The sequence below is a fragment of the Halichondria panicea genome, chromosome 10, assembly GCF_963675165.1.
Source record: "Halichondria panicea chromosome 10, odHalPani1.1, whole genome shotgun sequence".
Classification (NCBI taxonomy): domain Eukaryota; kingdom Metazoa; phylum Porifera; class Demospongiae; order Suberitida; family Halichondriidae; genus Halichondria; species Halichondria panicea.
Genome location: NC_087386.1, coordinates 3,500,853 through 3,519,936, shown reverse-complemented (window position 1 = coordinate 3,519,936; position 19,084 = coordinate 3,500,853). Strand labels below are relative to the sequence as shown.

General features: G+C 41.6%; 2 long non-coding RNA genes across 2 annotated transcripts; one reads left to right on the top strand and one right to left on the bottom strand.

Moving 5' to 3' along the window:
- Positions 1-3,062: 3,062 nt before the first annotated feature.
- On the top strand, positions 3,063-6,056 carry LOC135343176 (uncharacterized). The gene is made up of 6 exons (XR_010397079.1): positions 3,063-3,521; positions 3,592-4,207; positions 4,379-4,522; positions 4,573-4,932; positions 5,101-5,811; positions 5,917-6,056. It is a non-coding gene; the product is annotated as an uncharacterized LOC135343176 (long non-coding RNA).
- On the bottom strand, positions 5,854-14,483 carry LOC135343175 (uncharacterized). The gene is made up of 6 exons (XR_010397078.1): positions 11,905-14,483; positions 9,331-11,546; positions 9,130-9,278; positions 8,934-8,987; positions 6,104-8,873; positions 5,854-5,986 (listed from the first exon to the last, which is right to left on the bottom strand). It is a non-coding gene; the product is annotated as an uncharacterized LOC135343175 (long non-coding RNA).
- Between the last annotated feature and the right edge of the window lie 4,601 nt (positions 14,484-19,084).

The window sequence follows — 19,084 nt, the reverse complement described above, 5'->3', positions numbered from 1 at the left end:
CTGGTGGGTGGTCTAGGCTTATTGCAGTGAACATGGACTGGTGGGTGGTTAAGTATTGTTACAGTATGCATGGACTGGTGGGTGGTCTAGGCTTATTGCAGTGAACATGGACTGGTGGGTGGTTAAGTATTGTTAGAGTATGCATGGACTGGTGGGTGGTCTAGGCTTATTGCAGTGAACATGGACTGGTGGGTGGTTAAGTATTGTTACAGTATGCATGGACTGGTGGGTGGTCTAGGTTTATTGCAGTACAAGTGAGCAATCATGAACTATATAGTGGGTGGAGTTAGCATGGACTAGTGGATGTGAAGTATTGTTGCAGTGCATGGACTATAATGGGTGGTCAGGTATTGTTGCAGTGTACATCAGGTGCATGGATGTCAAGTATTGTTGCATTGACCATGGACTAGTGGGTGGTCAGTATTGTTACAGTGAGTATGGACTATTGTAGAGTTTATATGTGGTGGACTTTTGCTACAGTAAATACCAACTGGTGGGTGATGAAGTACACACTGCAGTGAGCATGAAGTGGCCTATATGCTAAGGATTTATGAATGACAGTTCATAAGAAAGGTATAAATAAAGATAAAGCGAAGGAAGTTCTACAGGAAACATTGCACTATCCTGTAGTAGTAAATAGGCCATAATGGAAAGTTCTTGAGGAAGGAAATGTGCCACTAAGGCCAAGGACAGTTAACAAATCCTACAGATGTTGTGCGTCTGGACTGTTACAGGAAATTTAAATATTTTCCCTGTGCATGACACGCGGATGTCGTACCTCCTCTGATAATTATGATTTGATTGTTTAATATTAAAATTGTATGCATTTAATAGAAATGTTCAGATATTAATGCTGATTTGTAAACAACTATTATAGATTATTGATACCCAAGCCAATGAACCTGGAGAAGAAAGTGAGAATCAAGCGCAAGAGATTGATCAAAGTGTTTGGTTCGAATAATTATTCAATCAAGTTAATTAATCCCAGAAAAATGAGTGAATTTAAAAACGTACGAGTATGCAAATGGAAACGCTGCAAGAATATGAACGACTTAAGAGATTTTCTTGGCTCCAAAGTTCCCCCTGTTGATATTGGGGGCGAAAAGCCAGACTTCACTGAGGTTGACATTGGTTATATAGAGCCTGGACATGGCTTGAAAGGAAGGAAGCAATGGATCAATATCGATGATGACGTACACGTAATGTACAGTAAGTATGCCGGGAAAACGGCTATTATGTTGTGGGCATACTCTTGTGTTTTAACATCCAGCAAGAACTCTGGCAAAAAAACTGGTAATTTCAAAAAACACCAGGCTGTCCTCTCTGAAGTCGAAGAAAAGTATGATGAGCTACGGGAGAAGCATGGCAATAAATATACACTGCGTATGTGGGCTCAGATTATTCGTTTAGGAAAACATGAGTCAACAGATGATCCACCTGACAAGCCATTTTGGCGTGGCCGTAAGCGCCAGCAAGATGTGTCCTGTTTGTCACTGTCACCAAAAAGGGCTTCCTTTCGACCTGATGTTTCTCCTTCAAAAGATCAATTGACTAAATGGCATAATCTTAGTGAGTGCGGTGTTGTGTCTCATGAAGAGTACGAAGAATTCAGGAAGAAAATTCTCGGAGATATTAAACATTGAAAACTTCAAACACAAAACTGTGACCCTTTGTTCATATTGATTCGTAATAATTATTATGTGATTTTGTCTGTGTATTATAATTATTATAGCTCGTACATTTAGATGTAACCACTGTGTCCTATCCAACCAAGACAATCCATAGCTCCATATTAAAGCCAGAAACCCAAGAACACTTGCAGCATGCAAGAGATCAGTCATGCAGACTACTTCAGGGGGTCGGAATCTAGACGGGCGCTTCCGTCTACAACACGGTACGGAATCAACGACAATGGAAACGCAAACCGCATGTTCAAACGCAGCTGAAATCGACTGTACTAGCCCTGAGGACTTCTAAATCATGTAAACAGTGTCGAAGCATTTTAGATCATAGCAACCAATCAGATTTGAATGTTCTTATCTAATCTTTGCTACTCTAATCTTTGCTACATGATTTTCTAAGTGAAGTACATGATTTTCTATTGATTACTTAGTAGTTGGCTCTACACTAGAGCACTAGCTATTGGTAGCTGCAAGAGTGAGATAAAAGCGGCACTGCAGAACACAAGACTTTTAAAAATTAGTTTTTTTATGCACCTATCAATGTGTTGCCCCAACTACCCCGGGACATACGGGGGGATTTGACTCAATTTGACCTGACAATTTGGTTTTGGCCCCATACTGGGGGATGGCTTTGCGTAGCCTGTTTTTATGCAGTGCAACTGCTTGGGGCTCCCCCTGTTGACTGGGGGATTTGAACACAGAATCCTCCCCCACCTGGGGGAATTTGACCTGAGGTACGGTCAAATCCCCCATATAATCCCTTTGACCCCATATAATCCCGACCCCTCCCGGGGGGGATGGGGCAACACATTGATAGGTGCATTACTATGACTTATGCAACTGTGTGTGTGTGTGTGATGTGTGTGTGTGTTTTTGTTCCAGCTGTAACTGCTCAACGGTTGCAATGCGACAAAAACTAACAGGCTTCTAGCCATGTTCTCTTGGATTTTGATTCATGGATTCGTGGATTTAATAGCAAACTAAAGCTTCTTTCGGCTAGTTTGACACTTTCGGCTAGTTTGACAAACATTGGAGGCTGTTGCAGTCTCTTCAGAATCTTTCGTAACATCATTCAGATCTAGAGCCTGAAAATAATTTGTGCCAGCTTAAGGCTGGTTATTGAAGCTTCTGTCCCCTTCCAGGCCTATCCACTTGTAGAACCCAGGGGTTGCTTTTCATTGGCTACCTGCAGGACCAAAAATCTTAGACAGCCCTGCTCCGATCACCTGTGGGTGGCCCACTAAACTTTGACCTTTGACCTTTGAACTTCTAACCTGCTAGCTCAATTAATTATGTTGATATTTTAATAAAAATTGTGACATTCACAACTTCTATTTGTTATTCTTTACAGGTACTACAGTCGCTTGTATGAGCACACTCATGGATCATGCCAAGCTGAAAAGTGCTCTTTTGACCGTATAAAAGGGAGAGAGCCAGCCTCCTTTTCACGTGTAAATTTAACTATTTACCCATAGCACAGTCCCTCGACCAGCTATTCCATGTTAATACAAGCACATTTGAAGAACACTTCGACGTCTATTGGCACACACAGAGATGATGGAAGTGATACTCTTCTACTAATACTCTTCTACCTATAAAGAGAATGCCAATGGGTCTTGTTGAGCACTGTGCTACTTTCTTTATTTCTTCCTCTGTATCACAGGTAAAAGGACATCTAGTTCGTATAGGTGAAATGTATATAATCCCATGCAGATAAAGTGTCCTTGTTCACTCTTTTTGGAAGGAAGTTTGTGCGATTATTTTGTGGGCCAATGTGGTCTGTGGTTCCCACGTCACAAGTACACGTACCACTTACCCCTCAGCAGTACCCCTCAGCAGGTAGTGCATGAACCACATGTATATAACTCTTATAGTGTTGGATTGCTCTTGGATTGCTCTACACACATAGGCACGAGTGAATGTTCCTGGGGTGTCAGTGCGAACTCTTGAAAGGTCTATTGCTGCAAGTGGTGGGTCATTGGACTCTAAAGTACAGGTTTGCTGTCTTAGTGGATTGTCACTTTAGGTTCATTTGCTAGACTCTGTTGTAAGTTAAAAAATTATATTATAAATTATTGTTCACTTTGTACACATAGGTTTGTCATCTGCTGAGAAGTATACAGAACGAAACTTCAAGAAAAGAGCCAAAGTAAAGTGATGTTTCAAGCTGGTTGGAAAATCGAAGAGACTGAAGTGAGGCAGCTAATTGTTGATTCTCAAACTCTCATTGATGTCTTCGATTGTGAGAGTGCAGATGTCATTGTCACAAATGTTTCAGGCAGACTCAGTAGTCTTAGACCAAGACTACGCTCTTTCTTACGTGACATGTATCGACATGTATCGACAGAAAAGGACTCCCGCATCTCATGTGTTTGTCCTCATGATCAGCTCTGAGCAACGAAGGGTAAAACCCTATGCCATCCCTATTCAATGTTTGCCATACACCTCAATGGATCACACTACTATGCGTTGAATAGTATGCAATGCACTGCAGCTCATGCTGGATCGAGGGATGAAGATAGCCGGTTAGTTGACCACACTCATTCAGGTACTACATGTAGTTGTATGACTGCGTATTCATAGCCAGCAGGGTATTGCGTTTCATGCAGCCATTAATTTTATGGACTTTGTACTTTTAGTATGGCAACAATCATTGTCGATCATACATTCACTGTAAATATAGAGTTTCGCTGCAGGTTTCACAAGCATTGGAGAATACAACTCTTTCAGAAATAAAGGATACTCCCGACCATTATCACTGCTTCAAATCAAGTCAGACGTGAAAGCAAAAGTATCACGTTTAGGGAAAGAAACGATGATCAATATGCTAACACCCAAGAGTAAGTCAACAATTAGAATAAACTTTAGTCTTGTATTCATTCATTTTTAGTTCAAAATGGAGACGTAGTTGCCATTTCTTCGGAGTTCCTTTCGAAAATTGGCTTGATGCTGTGGCAAAATGTGTCATGGACTGATGTAATTGATTCTCTGAGGGCTCAAACCGTGCCATCTGGTTACCCTTATCCACACTGGTTTGTCACAGAAAGTTTTGATGTACATGCATTTTTATGTGCATGTGTTAATTGTGATAGGACAGGAGGAGACAGAAGTTGAAAAGGCCAACTGGAGTTTAAACATGTCGTCTGCAAGTATGATGAAAGTGGTGTGCCATTTTCGTAGCCACTTACATGTACCAGAGAAACATCCTCTAACTGGTCAAATGTTCTGTGATCCAGGACATGTACAAAAGGTTTGTTGCTTGCAACAAACATACGCGTAATAACAAATTGTTTTTCCAGCGTACACGTACGTTGACCCTCATATTATTTAGTATAGGGTCTACCAATTATATTCGTGATATACAAATTGTACATAGTACTCAAAATGGTGTGTATGTATGGTGTGTATGTAATTACAGAGAATGGCCAAGTGTACAAGGGAGGGTCGCTACCATTGCATCAATTGTGAGTACTTTAAGGATGCTCTTGATGATGAAGGGTCAAACCTTACCTAACCTTACCTACTCTGCTCTCGTTGGTCTACGGAAGCAGTCTGCTGAAGATGCTGAAAGATTGCTCTCTGGATCCATGGCTTCCTTACGAGGCAAAATACATCAATGTCATCAATGACTGGAGAAGAGCATGAGCATGGGATGAATGTGGCCTTTCCGAGAGTGAGCGCAGCTGCTTTAATTGTGCTCTACTATTACATCCTCGATGAGCTAATTCCGTGGCACAAGGACATCTGTGACTACCAGGGGCGTACACAGGGTGGTGCTTAGGGTGCTCCAGCACCCCCATCCAGGCCGGCTCTGGTGCTCCAGCACCCTATCCAGACTCAGAGAAGCTCAAGTAGATAGTTCAACCATCACTGGCTGGCTAGAAGGAAGCTACACTTACTGCAGCTATCTACAGCTTAATAGTGATAGTTACAATAACTTTATACCAGTTAGATCTAGCTAGCTAGCCTAAAAAACTTACTTTTCTTCGATCGTTACTGGGATATCCATGGGAACTATAAAGAGTGGGGAGGGGCTCAATAATAAGGCTAGGCAGCAGGAAGTGGTTTGCTGTATCAAACACTTGAGCTTGCCTCACAACATGCAGCACAACAAGGTTCTTGGATCCAGGTACATGAATGTATAGTATAATTATATAATTATACGCAGCGTAAATTATAATAATAATCAATGTTTGCAATGTAAACTACAAAGTCTCTTTTCCTCAACATCAAGGTACGTACTGGTGGTCATACTTTGTACGCTGCCTGTCACCTCCTGGTAAGCTGATCAATCTTTTAGTGGCCTGAAAAGAAAAGAATCAAGACTGTCGTCAGATCAAGCAAAGGAACAAACGTTTATCATCACTTAACTTCTACATTTACACAGAGACTAGACATGGTTGCATTGACATTTGACATACCTTAAGAAGAGTTGGCTAGAGTTTGCCATCCCAGGCGAATTGAGCTTCTGGCTGGTCGTAAACATTCTTGACTTGCTGATGGCACTGTAAAATACTGTCAGTACTGTGGCTGTGCACCATCTAGAAAACAGTGGGCGTTGCCGACAAAAGGGGCGTGACCCCGGAAATGGGAGTGGTCTAAATTTTTCGGCGCGCTTTGCGCGCAATGAGCACCCCCATTGACTGAATCCTAGGATCGCCCCTGACTACAGCACACTGGAAATCAATGAATGTTGGGATTACACAATGCAATTTTTAATGCAGTGATATCAGCAATATCTGTGGATTCACCAAGCAAGTGCTTGTTGCATCCGACTAGAAAAACATTTGCAATGTGAAAAATTGCTAGGATTGGCCAGGGGAACCACAAAAAAGCGTGGAAACAAGAAATCCGACGAGAGCATAACTCCAATCCGTTACAACGTCAATCACATGTACTTGTAGTTTTCCATTTTTTCCTGGCCAATACAATAATACCACGCAATTTTTACTGGTGGGGTGATGACCAATCCCTATATATATTTATTATACATCCATTTTGTGCGGGCATAATTATAATCATGATGATTTGTGATGAATTGATGTTCCTAATACATGCAGTGTTGAGCACAGGTACACACAGTCCATCCATGCGTAGTAACATGCACGGACCGTACTGGTGACCTGCATGGAATGATGTGGTGGATGAAGCTGGTAGAGATGGATCTGGAACAGTCTATATACTATGTATTGTACATGTTTATGACGTTGTAACGGATTGGAGTTATGCTCTCGTCGGATTTCTTGTTTCCACGCTTTTTTGTGGTTCCCCTGGCCAATCCTAGCAATTTTTCACATTGCAAATGTTTTTCTAGTCGGATTCCCTTTCTTTTTCAATACAAGTGGAACGTCAAGAGGCAGTACAGAAGTTCAAGAAGAGAAGACAGGACTAATCAGATATCTTCTCGAATATCTCTGGACTAATAATTATACTGAGTAATATTGCTTGATATGTTGAATTTGTGAATCAGTATTAAAATTAATGACAGCCATTTTAAGAGCATAATATATATAGCCAGTGCATGCATATAGCATGCTTGTCAGAGAAAGGGAGCTAGAACTGAACAGTGTGAAGAAAAGCAACACCTCCAGGACACCTCCAGGCTCTGGAACTGGAAAAGCACTGCACTGATTTTAGGCGCACGGTTTCTTAGCCACGCCTATCTGCAATTGCTGAGTCATTAAAGATGGCGGAATTGTCTAGGTAAGAGAAATAGAGACTGAGAGGTCATCTGCCTCGTGGAAGCAATCGCAAATCTGAAGAAGCGCTTTGTAATCCAGGTTGTAGTCGTTTGGAAACCCTGTGCAGAATGTCCTGGAGAGGGCTGTACTTGGAGCAAATGCTGGGCAAGAAACTTACTCACTTACTCACTTACTTACTTAGTCAGTCAGACAAAGAGCGGTGAAACGTCGAAATAGTGCAATTTTTAAAATGACAATATTCATACATTTAAAACGTTCATGGATTATGAAATGGATTATGAAATGAGAGATACAAAGAGAGAAAAGGCTAAATAAACTATCTGTCCATTCAGTTTCTTGATGTGGCCTTTCCCTGCAGAGATAGAACAGTTTGAACATGAGTCAAAATAAGTGAAATTTTGCTAAACACGGGCAAACCCACTGCCAATCCTATGTAAAACCTACTGGTTTTACTAATTACTTGCCGACTGTGAGACTGCAGAATGGAGACGAAAGGACCTTAATTAGCCAATCGATGCCACCAGAAAATTCTCAAGCCAGTACGACAGATGATGTCGAGTGCTTTTTCTCAGTCTTACGTGAACAAGTTGGTGAAAACTTTTCTCTGAAACAGATTCGATATGAATGGAGGAAGTGTTGTCTCGAATATGAAAAACGGATTGATCCAGAGTTACCGTACTTTTATTTCACATCACACCATGATCGTTTCGACGAATCTGAGAGACCACATTTCAACCAGCCCTCGAATAGCAGCAGCAAGCGTATGGAGCGTCGTGTCCCACGGAGAGAGAGGCTTAGTGGACGAGCATCTCTGCCAGTTCGTGGCTCACAGCACATCAGAGCAAAATTTCACAATATACCTCTGGAGCTTCCACCCCCCCCCCCCCGTAGTGTTGCCAGCCATCCATCAATCTGAACATTCTTATGTGTAGAGATTAATTAACGGAGTGTACATATACATGTGTCAGCAAACATGTATCACAGCAATAACAATAACAACTTTAATTGATTCATATTGATTGATGATTGATTCATATTGCATTACGAGAAGTATAATTAATCAATGAAGGTTGCATGGGCAATATGATCATGGTCAATAAAAAGTACTTCGAGCTCTATGGACTGCTTTCTGGCCAGCCACCATGGCACGTTAATACCTGCATAATACCCAGCATCTAATACCTGCATAATACCCTGCATCTACCAATCTTCACATCCGTCACAGCCTACCATTCCTTGGCGCACATCAACAGTAGCAATAGACAGGGATTTTCAAAGTGCGTGCAGGTCCTGGTCTTTTTGTTCGGAAGACAGTAAAGAGATCCATTGTTTTTGTAGTGAAACACTTGTACAAGTGGTCTCTCATTTGCTGCTGGTCGTAAACGAGGGAACATGGATCTAGTCCATGTGCAATGCTGGTACAATATGCAGCTGCAAACAGTGCACAGTCATTTGGTTTGGGAGAGCTTTGTCCCTCGCTTTGTCCATCCTGTGACGCATATATAATTACAATTGTTCATGTACACTGGTACACTGGTATACGACTCACCGGCTCACTACCATTAAGATGAGAAGGGGAGCCTTGTCCCTTGCTTCGTCCATCCTGTGATGCATATACAAACTTGCATGACAACAATTATTACGCTGGTACTGCATACCTCCTAAAAACATAATTATAGCACAGTTGAATTTGGCGCCTATAGGATTGTCCGAATGATTACCATGGAGTAAAATACATGTATTACCTGTGCTTGTCCACACCAGTAAGTGAGTGCACTTATTTGAGACCATGGTAGAACTGTACACTCCACCATGACATTCTACTACTGCTCGTACTCTGTCCCTTTCTTCCTTAGTTGAACCGGTTACACATATCACTAAGTATCACTAAGCCCTGAAATGAGAGTGTAATAATAAGAAAATCGAGTGAACATGAGGTCACTTACCACTGCAAGCACCATCCTTTGGTTCTCCACTCATTTGCGCTGGCTCTACTGTTGACTGCTTTTCCTTTCCTTGCTTTTTCTTTTGATTTGACTGTGCTCTCTTTAATTGCTTCTTTTCTATAGCCGTCGCCTTTGCCTTCGCCTTTGCATCATGCTTTGTTACAGGGTTCCTGCGGCAAAGTAAGCATATTGGTGCATTTGCACATGGATTTTCCTCTGCAAAACTGTCATCAGAATCGTTTCCACCTCCCAAATCACAATGTAGCGGACTGTGAAATGTAGCGGACTGTGATTTCCCTCATTGGCATCTTGGTGACTTGGCCTCTGACAAATTGGACTACTGGAGTATAATGGAATGTAGTAAACCGTTCAAATTTATCCTCGCCAGGTAATGTGATAGCCCTACTATTGAATGGGGTTATTCCTTGATATTGATGATTGTCATTGACAGATCCCATGCCTTGTGGAAGAGTGTTGAAAAGTCATAACGGCTGATGACTCGCCCTGGGTTTTGTGTAATAAACTCATGACAGACTTGCTTCAGTTGGATTTCAATGCCAAAAACATGCCGTGGCTGTGTGAGATTCGTTGTGTTGGGTGGCAGAACAAAAAGAATCACACCTGCTATACGGATCTGCTGCTATACGGATCATTTCTGGAGAGTAGTGTGAGGAATGACCATCCATTAAGAGTAAAAGGGTCTTATAGGAGGGTCTTGGAAGAGAGCTGTATCAATCCACCCTTTGTTGGACAAACCATGAGTACCTCTCTTAGACAGTGTTGCGGATTTAGTTTTTTCCGGTCGAAGATTACCATTGGAGGAATGCAGTCCCCCCGCAGCATTGACACAAGATAAAATAGTTATTTGACACATGATGGGTTCTTGGTGCCTTTTTCAGTTACGTCTCATCACAATTAAAGATGTGCTTAGCTTTGTCTAGCAGATTAGGTCGTGGGGTATTCTCCAAAAGGCTTGTTAGCTACATTGACAAACACTGATTGTCAACTATTGGCAAGGTTTTACTAGTATCCGGTGCTCGAGCAAACTCAACGACTGAAAAACAGTACCACTCATGTCAGTACCACTCATGTCAGCAACCGTCAGCAAAGTACGTACTTGGCGTAAGAAGCGCTTATTCTGTTTATCAAGGTACCATTGTAGGTACCAACCACATCGCCTGACAATAATGCACAAACAACTCAAGATGATTGCCAATGCAGCAGAAGTTGTGGGCGTCACACTTGATGATGTATCAGGACCTACTGTATCAGGACCTCCTACTCGATACGGCAGGAACAACAAAGAACGTACGAAGTATGCGTTCGCACCCCCCTCATGAGCGGACACAGCATTACTTTTTACATTTATTGTTTTATAGGTCTAGTGGTGTTATCATCAGGATGTCTCCGCCTACCCAGTCAACTCATGGGTGCCGGCACACCAATGGATTGTCCGTCTAACACGCCAAGTTTTCCTGTGCAATTTGCAGTCTTTGAGGTGGGGGTGGGTCCGAGATAAAAAGGCGACCTTCTGGTGCATCAGCTGCTTGACGAGCGTATGACATGAGTGAGCAAACATGTACCTGTAGTATAAAGTATAAATTATATAGCCGCAATTTTTCCGCAATTTTTACTGCCTCCCAGAGGCGAAGACTGCTGAACAGACCACGACCAATGAATACCACGGGTTGCATTATATATAATATAATACACGTTATAATATAATACACGTTTTTCATGAAAGGAACCCAGAAGAGCGAATTCTGGCAAAATCGACTACATAGTTAATTTTCCTTGTACTTTGGCAAAGTACACTCACAAGCTTGATCCGAAATACTTTGTTTTGACATTTGCCCGAAGCATACCTGGAATTAGTACGTGTTCCTTATGAGGAAGTAGCATAAAGTATGTCAAATGCAAAGAGATACGACATACCAGAAGCTCAGTACTTGACAGTAAGCAGTCCCCGTACAGTGACATGTACGTAAAGTCTTCAAAGCGTTGGCTGAACGTGGTTGCTTTGCTGATTTGTCCGATAGATTGCTTGAACATAATTTTTTAATATCGATGATTGATTGATTAATGTCAGTCGGATATGGATCATGGGCTCACTTCTGTCAAGAATAAGTTAATTTCACATTCCCATTCCTTTAGTCATGGCTAACTCCCTTAATCATTCTTTTTACTTGGTCTTCGATATCTGGGTATATTTCCACCTGCAAAGTGTACTTCCTAACAAGTTTCCCATAACATCCACTTCATGCAAGGCCATGTATAAGGGATCATGTGTTGCACATAATGTGCATAATACAATTATTGTGCTACTGCTAGCTCTATCACAAGCATAAACATATTCAGTTGTCAGCTGCAAAGTCTTCGTCTAACTTTGGTCTAACTATATACCATCTAACTATTGGTATATATACCATCACTCCGTATAAACAGAAATTCGCCCAGTATCTGATGGAACTTGAATACTGTCTATCGTATACTAAAAATTGTTTACATTATGCATGGGATCTATCACCAACATCCTAATTGCGTCGAAATACGGCCACCTACCTACACCCATACCTTATTGTTCGGTGATCAGAATTAGTTCTGTTGAATCCAGAATAATCCAACCAGGAAATGCATCACCCATGAACAGCGGAGTGCATCCACAAGATCACAAGCTACACGGAAAAGAATACATTTTACGTCTTTTTGACCATACACATCCTACTGCAGCATTTCTAATAAGTATAATGATACCGAACTATAATGCATGGACTATAATTATACTATATATCCGTTGAGTTTTTGAGTCTGTTCAATTTTCATTTTCAAATCCATTTTAGCAACCACTCAGATGGTAAATATATTATAGTATCAAGAGTTGTGGAAAGTAACGTGACATGCGCGTGAGCTGCGTGACGCTGTATGACTACGCTACGCGCATGTTGGTGCAGTTTAGCTACGTACGCTAGCTAGCTATGCAGAGTGCAGAATTAGAAAGTAGAAAGCGGTTGCAATTAGTACCTGTAGTAGAAGAAGCTGGCACGGCTCCTCTACTAAAAAACTGTACCAGCACCCTCCAATTGGAGCTGTAAGTCGAGTAAATATACTTGTCAAAGAAGATGGAACCTATAACTTTCAAGTTATGTACAGCAAGGAGAAAGGATTGGTTTCCCGTGATGACGATATTCTTAAAACTATTTCTGCAGAAAGCGACTATAAGTTTTGCCCAGGATAACATACAATAAAAAATACTATGAACTAATTCGTTATCATCCCAGAAATGTTAGGAGGACAAGCCACCCAATGAACTGCCTACTTGGCACTTCAGGGGCGTAGCTACCATTGTTTCCTGGTTGCCCAGAAACCCCCCCAGGAGCTGCTGAGAAAATTGGGCAGGGCTCCCTATAATTGAAATCATGCAGCCCTGCCCATCTTTTCACACGTGGCTGCAAATCAATAATCAGAGCAGCACCGTGAAGCGTTTCACTTTGGCTTTGTCTCAGCTAGTTAGTCTCAGCTAGCTAGCTACCTCAAACAAAGAAGACCAAGACTTAAGTTCTAGATCTAGTATCAATCCTGAATGCTCCAGTATTCTCAGTATTCTCAGACTCAGCTCTAAGCACAACTTTATTCAGGAAGTGTACAAGTACAAGTTTAGAACAATCTCAGCCACATGAAACCTCTCAGGTAAATGACATTTAATTGTTGCTCAGCTAGACTAGCAATACACAATTGGTACCTGCATGCCTAGTATGTTACGTCTATAGCTAGCTAGCTTCTCACAAACATGTAAAAAAGTCATGAACAATAGTCAATAACAGTAGGTGTGCCCCAATCAAGAGGGTGTGGTACCGGAAGTGGGCGTGGCCTCAAAAATTTCGCGGCGCTATTGCGCCGCTGATTTTTCTACAGAAGCCCCTGTCTCAAAAGTTGTCTCAAAAGTCTGGCTACGCCCCTGCACTTGTTAAATTAAATATGGAAGAAGAAGTTATGTGCAGTGCATGCAAACAACTGAGATCTGACTTAGACCAGCGTATAAATCTGTATCTATTGAGAATCAACATTCATTTAAAACCATCTTCGCATTTCCCGGAAAAATATTTGTCGCCGCAAAGTATGAAACGAAAGAGGGAAAATATGCAAATAGAGAGAAATGTTGATAAAAAACTGGCTCGTAAAATTAATGTGCGGATTTAGAAGTTAGCCTTGATGATGAGCAACACAATGAAATGTGTCAAATTAGCTGAGCTCAGATGGAGCATAGAAAAATCCTAAGCAGAATGTGATGCGAGTGGAATAGGTGAAACGGTAAGAGCTATTTGGAGAAGTGATATTGAGAACTTGAGATGGACTTTCAAGAAGATCAAGAGCGAAACAGTTGACAGTTGATATTTACCTTCTAGCTTGAGGTAGTTTCTTGTCTAGCCAGTCACTGTCCTCTCACTCAACAAGGCCATAAGCATCGTTCTCCTCACTGTCTAGCTGCCCTAGAACCTCACTGAGGTTGTACTAAGAATATCTCGAAGCCATTATCGATTAGTCACATTTTCTTTGAGCAGTACTGCGTACCTCGAGGCAAGATATTAAATATACCATGTAAAAGAGCAGCTCAATGCGCATGTGCGTACCTACAGCGTGTGCATAGCTCCAGTGGACAACAATTTTTCAGTAGTGCGGCCGGAAAAAGACGGCTTCAGCTGGGAAATGGGAAAGGGTTAAGCACACTATATTGCTTCGTTATTTGCAAGACAATATCATGTTAGTTGTGTTATGCCTGGGCCACCTCTGCTAATGAATTCGTATCGTTGGAGCTGGTGTAATCTTAAAAGATCATAACAAACAATCAATCAGTGCCCTTATATGCTGCTGTTGTGATATACCTGCTGGTCGGAAGGTCTGTGGGTTTGTGGGCTGTTTAAAGTGTTTGTTATCATTTCCTACAGCTGATTATTCTAATTTTGTCTGTGGACAGATAGAACAGTACGGGAACACCGAGTTAAAGCAGAAGATTGGTATACCGCTCAAATTAAGATTGAAAGAGAAAGTGGAATTAGATATACTTGCCTACTTGAACTCCCCTACTTTGACAGTACACAAATGTCCAATGCATACAGAATGTTCTCACGGTCACTCAGGACTCAATCATGATCTGCAGAAACTAGGTTCTATCGGCAGACGCCCAGGTTTACAAGTTCAATGGTGGCTCATGATGTCCACTGTTGTACTAACTAGCAACCTATAGTGAAGCTGCAAAGCTGCAAAAGAAAATCAGGTAGCTACACAAACTAATAAATCAATAACAAAATAACACAATCCAACAAATACAGAGCCAGATTTGTAGCAAAGGAGTGTCTTATCTAGCAGTCATCACGTGAAAGAGCCTACATCGTGTGCGTAGCGCGTACCAGTGGGGAAAGGGTATGCCAGGAATTAGTTAGCACCTTGTAGTTTCATTAATTGTAGGCGCGCAGTTGGTGTCGACAAGGTGCATGTGAATAACTAATGCATGTGAATAACTAAGCTATTAATTTTCGTTGGATCTTCGTCATCGAGAGGTGCATGAATTTATCTTTTGTTTATTAGAATTCCACCGTTTTGAGTTGATTATCGAAGATTTTAGGTTTTTAGGTTAATAGAAAACATACAAGTAAACTATACAATGATCTATACACAAGGTAGCGGAAACACATGATTCACAAATGATATGCCGATGATATGCCGTCATTACCTAACTAATGCCAATAATTGGTGCCAGAGTTAGGCTAACAATAGTCAATAATTATAATTATAGGGAGGCCTTTCGATTTTTGAATGTTTTGCACATCATCTACATGTCTCGCAGAAATCAGACCTTGCCGATGAAACGCCAGCCAATCGATGGACTAACATTAGTCCATAATCTATACTGCTCCTTTTATTCATGATGAATAAAATTATAAACCGCGTATTTATGAATATCACGGCCGATAATTAGTGGTCTCATAGATCGATCAGAAGTCAGCGGCTGCCCACTATTCTATCAAGGCTAGCTTAATAAACATCACATCTTTCTCATCACATCTTTCTCACCTTGTAGACTACACGTACGTAGAGCTGGACCCAGTATTTGTCTAGCTGTGTATGGATGCGACTTATATTTCATATAAAGCACAACCTATATAAAGCACAACCTATCGTTTTCAAAAAGGGGGGCTAGCCGCGACGTCACAGAGCACAACCAAAGAGCACAACCAAAAAGAAGGTGGGCTAGCCGCGGCGTCACATACAGTATGTACAACGATCTTTACAAATTTTACCTCGCTAGAAAGCAAGACTAATTTCATTTCAAATACAGGTTCTGGTCAAGAATTGATTGAAGAATCAGATAGCGGTGTTTTTCTTTTTTCTCTGGATTCAGAAGGTCAGTCGTGACGTCACAATGACGTTTGACAGCGTTACCTTTTTTTGTCAGTGTCTCTTGTCTCTTTGCTGCCTAATCTGTCTGTGTGTTATCCTTTCCATCTGTGTGTGTGTGTGTGTGTGTGTGTGTGTGTGTGTGTGTGTCAGAAAAAGTTGTAAAAAATGGACATTATCATATGAAGCAGAGGAATCTCGCAAGAAAAACTAAGACAATCAATGAAAGAATTTGCTCAGACAAGGTGCAGACAAGGTGTGTATCATGAAGTGGTGACGACCACACGCTACCAGATGACATTCTGAAGAATGTTCATGTTGGCTGTTCATGTTGGCTGTTTCAAAAGCGTGCATTAACAAAAATGCTAATTATTAAAATACTATAACTTTCCTCTTGAGATATTCGAACCACACTTTGCGAAAGTAGAGCAGTTTGACACACGTCAACGTCAAACGACTGAATTTCTGCTACTGATCCGTTCCCTGGTTCTACAGACGATGTAGTATAGCGACTTTTTGTTGAGCCTTTAACATGCCCATTGACCGATATTTATATTTCAGCACATTCGGATCAAGGGAAGAACAATATCCGTTAAACAACTTGATGGGGTTCAAATCCTGTTTTAAACACTGGTGGAAGGGGTCGCTGGGGTCGCTGCAGTGTTGTGCCCTGTGTGAGACTGTTTTTGATATTGTGCAGGCCACCATTTGTATCTCATTAATTGCGGTGTATGGTCCATTTACACCATTTAGTCTCTCAAAAGCGAAAAGCCAAAACGAGTACACAGGTCCGTAATCTTCCATACATGGACCGTGTAGGTGAATGTTACAAGTTACAAGTTCAAACTGGGTACAAAAGGACTGCAAAAATAGATCAGCATCACGTCTGTAGACGTCTGTAGTAAGCTTTAACAATGGGAATGCTCCCGTGGAAGTACCGCGTGGAAGTACCGTTCCTCCACTGCTCCGCTGAAAATCAGGTATTCTACTGATGTGATTTGGTGTTACGAAAGTGTTAACTTTATTCTGGATGGTGCTTAGCAGTAAGAATAGCGACAACCGTGCATTTTTTCGATATCTATTTGAGCAGCATGGGTATTACAGCAGCACGGGTATTACAGTCTCTCAACGGGAAAAATCAGGCAATTGTTTTGAGCGCAGCAGGAACTAAAACATTTAATCCATTCGCTCCTTTCATAACCACAGCTGTAGTACAAGGGGCAGGAATTCATAGGTTCATAGGCTCTTTTGGACCGGGGATAACAACAAGTTTTCACAAAGATAGCCAAAGATATAGTGTCCCATGATATAGTGTCCCATATCACGAGGGCTTTGTTGTTCTGATCTGTACGGCTAGCTAGCAAGGAATTAACAGCTTGCAGCAATGCTACAGTGCACTATTGTTCCCAAAAAAGACACAGGAGTCTACTGAAGTAAACATGGCAGTCAGGAGGAGTTGAAGACATGCTTGTGACCAATGGACCGTGACCAATGGACCCAGAACAGTTTTATCTTAGTGTTCCTCGTAGAGACAAGAAAAGATACATCAGTCATGCTCAGTAAGCAGCCTGTAATAGTTACAGATCGTTTTTGTTTTAAATTTGATTATAATTATAATTATTACCTTCTGATATCGCGTCATGTGGGTGCTCATTAGAATCAGTGCTAGAACATCCAGGTAAGCAGACCTAGTCACAAGCTTTTGCTCGACAAAGAAGCTTTAACATGCCACTATCTAAATCAAGATATTGTTCTGTGAAGGCTGTAAACGCAGTGCTATGGCATCCAGGTGAGTAGAGTCTCTACAAACAAACAAACAAACTAGAGCACTAAAGTGCAAACCCTCGGCTGGTGACAAGAAACCAGAAGAGTGATAATGCAGTGCATGTAGCATGTATGACTAGCAAGAGCAACTCAAAAGCAACTCAAAAGCAATAAAACAGCAATAAAACTAAACCAGACTGGAGGCATGCTGAAACTTTGAGTGCTAGTGGTATACATGTCACATTGTGGACTGGGATCACAGCCTGGAGTGTTAGACTTAGAGAGGTATGGTCAGCCAACAACCAGTCACAATTTTAGCTAATTATATGAATTGTTCCTGGTACGGATCACTTCAGCTGCAACTACGTAATGAATGCCACGTGTAGCTAGCTTCTTAGCTTTTGCTCGACAATAAAGCTATTTAAAGTTGTGTGAAGGCAGCGCTGTGGCATCCAGGTGAGTAGATATACCTGTGACAAACAAACAAACTAGACCACTGAAGCCTCTGCTGGTGACATGATTATAAAGAAACCAGAAGAGTGATATAATGCAGTGCATGTAGTAATGTATGACAGAGCTGTCTAGCATAAACCAGACTGGAGACATGCTGAAACATTGAGAACAGAGTTTTAGTGGTACATGAGGTGAACTAGGTCCAGCCTGGAGTCGTATGACTCTTGGATGGAGTCAGCTAACAGAGCAACAAACAAGTCAAATTCTAGCTTTCTATTGTAGTGACCCTTTTCCACTGTTTTTGGTACGGGATCACTTCAGCTGTAAATACGGAGGTTGCCTCGAATAAAGGCCGCGTGTATAGTGTTAGCTGCCAACGCTTAGTTTATGCTCGCTTTTATTCGACAACAAAGCTCTAACATCGAAATCTACTATTGTTAAAACCCTCGGCTGGTGACATGATTATAAAGAAACCAGCTTATAGCACAGCAACTCAGGACAATAAATCAGGACAATAAAACTAAACCGAGAGAGGGACATGCTGAGAACAGAGTTGTGGAGTCTCAGAGACGTATATGGCTCCTGGAGTCAAGGAGTAGGATCCAGGTCCCAGAGTCAGCTAACAGAGACAGCATCCAGTCACAATTCTAGCTTTCTATTGTAGTGACCCTTATTGTAGTGACCCTTTTCCATTGTTCCTGGTACGGGATCACTTCAGCTGTAAATACGTAGGGTGCCTCGAATAAAGGCTGCGTGTAGCTAGCTAGCTGCCAACGTGCAAGTTCAGCTCGCTTTTATACGACATACGACAATGAAGCTGTAACATCGAAATCTGCCACAAACTAATAACTTGTTGTTTGGAGGCTATCCATGCTGTAAACGCAGTGCTATGGCATCCAGGTGAGTAGACTAAACCAACACACTACTATACCCGTGGCCGCCCACCTACGCGCCTCGGGTAACTAACAGACAGACTACTATAGCCTCGGGTTAATTACTTGACAACAGAATACTAGGTATACTAAGTTACTCTGAGGCACTTTTCCCATGTACTTCCTGTGTAGATCTTATTATCAACTAGTGTCTAATCTTGAATAGACAAGAGGTGTGTGTGTGTGTGTGACACAGGTATAAGAGGTGAACT